At 39.5% G+C, this 2,617-nt stretch overlaps 1 pseudogene; it reads right to left on the bottom strand.

The window, feature by feature from the left end:
- Positions 1–1,706: 1,706 nt before the first annotated feature.
- LOC114322765 (nudix hydrolase 22, chloroplastic pseudogene) lies at positions 1,707–2,156 on the bottom strand (annotated as a pseudogene).
- Between the last annotated feature and the right edge of the window lie 461 nt (positions 2,157–2,617).

Consider the following 2,617-nt stretch of genomic DNA (forward strand, 5'->3'; position numbering starts at 1 on the left):
ATACATGAACAGATAATTTAACAGTCAAACAGATAGACATGCACTTAAACTAACACACTCAATCAGCTAACTCAGAATTTCAATCAATTTAATTACTTATCATGATCAGTCTCAGTTTAGCAGTAATTAGTGGTGTTATCAGTAAACAGTAGTGAGGGTTGTCACAGTCTCCCCTCCTTATAAAGAGTTTGGTCCTCCAAACTCGAATTACCTTCATTTTGGAAGAAAACAGGATTCAGTGGGAACAATTCAGGATCTTCATCATATCATCTTCCCTCTCCCAAGTGGCATACACGCCACTATGGTTTTGCCAGTCAACTTTCACTAACGGAATTTCTTTATTCCTTAACTTCTTGATCCGTCGGTTTACAATCTGAATAGGCCGTTCTTCGTAAGTGTAGTCATCACTTAGCACTACACGGGTAGGCTCAATCATATAGAAGGGATCCCGAAGGTATTCCCTCAACATTGAAATGTGGAACACGTTATGCATATACTCCATTTCAAGATGAAGCACTACTTGATACGCCACCAGATTAATCTTTTCAATAATCTCGTACGGTTCGACATATCTCGGCGCTAGCTTACCCTTGACTCTAAAACGAGTCTGGTCCTTCATCGGTGTTACTTTTACAAAAACATGATCACCTACTTTATACTCTCTGTCCCGCCTTCGGACATTCGCATAACTTTTCTGTCGGCTTTGTGCGGTTTTCAGTCTCTGTTGAATAATTTGATTTCATGTATTTTGAAAAAGAGTTTTGAAAATGTACAACTCAAAGAAATTGAGTCTACAATCATGAAAACCAACATCATTCCAAATTAAGCGACACAACCTCCATCCACTAACATTTATACAGTTATATCAAGTAAGCAAGTAGCCACATGGTAAGATGCTAAACATAGTAAGAAAAACACACACAAGTGGGATGCTAAAGGATAAAAACTTACATATTTACTGACGTCCCTCGAACAGCTACAAAACAAAATTAGTAAAATATGCATTATCTTATATATAAAATCTAATACAATACATACACAAGAATGCTTCTAAAGACCCGACTTCTAAAATATGGCATGTGAATCATCTCAAGAACATGAGGTAGTGCATAGAATCACATAAAAATTGATTAAATCCACAAATGTAAACTTTGTCGAATCAAGATACATGAAACATAGATGCAAAGTATGGATATGCATGGCATATCAGATATATACATATGTATAGTTGGGAAAATGATTAAAGAATGTGATAGAAAGAAGCGGGATGTAGAATTATTATAACATTTTAAATATTACAAATCCGAAGGAGATGAATAAAATAAAATCCTCACAAACACTCAAAATAAAACTAAAATAAAGAACTTCATCATTGGCACATTTTACTCCTTTTCTCCACTGGAAATTGGGCCCGGCAAATAAGCCCAAAATTAGGAAGCCCAACGTTTCAAACCCCCAGTCACCCAGCCCATGTAAACTCATCTTCAATGGAAGCCCCCACCTCATCAGCATCAACGCATGATCTCAAATGATTTTATAATTCCAACACGTGGCGCTAGCAAAGAATTTGCCCAAATTCATATAACCAGCCCATGTAGCCAAACTCAATACCAACATCACCTTTATTCTTATAGATTGGTACTAAAATACTCTTCCTCCACTCAACAGCATACATGATAATATGCACAAACCTCAGCCCAAGTATGTTAAGCATCAATGGAGGGGCCCACATTTGTTACCAGGGGTTGTAAAACTGTGACAACAATGACATGTGAAGGGTCCAGGCCAATCTCTTCCTTGGCTTCCGTCAGTGCTGTCTCAACATGATTGGCATCCCCTTCATCTGTCTTTCCACCTGGCAAGGACACATTCCCTGAATTAGTGGACAGTGTTGAAGGCCTCTTGGTAAGAATGACTCTGAGATCTCCTCTTTCATATTCAAAGAGGCAGATCAGAACTGCAGCTCTCTTGGATCTGATTCTTTCAAGTGCGTTTGTTGCAGATTCTGAATTTGTAGTAAGCTCTCGAGGAACAGCCTTGCTTGCACTGTCTTTGATTGTTGGGTCTTCAATGGGGTTGTAATTGGTGTTGAAGAGTCGAAACTGTTGAGCTATGTTCATTAGTCTCTCTGGTGATCCAATGCTGTTGGAATCCATGAGCTCTATTAGAGGAGAGAGAGAGAGAGTTGTAAAGAGAATTTTTCTGTTTTTGAGCCAGATGCACTAGCATGGTATACCACATGCATAGTGACAAAACTCCATTTTTTAGATATATTTTGTTTGCACCAATTCGCAGTTGGGATTTGTGCCCATCACAGTTTTAATGTGTTGTAGTGAAGAGGAGAGTGAGAGGGCTATCGTGCTGCTACTTTGAACCCCGTTAACTGAAGCTCACGCCTTGATCTCATATCCAAAAACACCGAACTAAGCAAGAAAACTTGCCATGGCAGAAAAGCCATGACAAGGCAAAGTAACTCACCACCAAACACAAGAAATCAGCATTAACGAACCATATCAGCCAGCCCGTAGAGCCCACCAGGCGACCACCAATCACCAAAAAGCATTGAACCTGAGTTTACCGAACAAAACGGACGGCCAAGGCGCCACCCACAGCCGGA

Source organism: Camellia sinensis, chromosome 8 (assembly GCF_055761805.1).
Source record: "Camellia sinensis isolate YWXY chromosome 8, ASM5576180v1, whole genome shotgun sequence".
In the NCBI taxonomy this organism is placed as follows: Eukaryota; Viridiplantae; Streptophyta; class Magnoliopsida; order Ericales; family Theaceae; genus Camellia; species Camellia sinensis.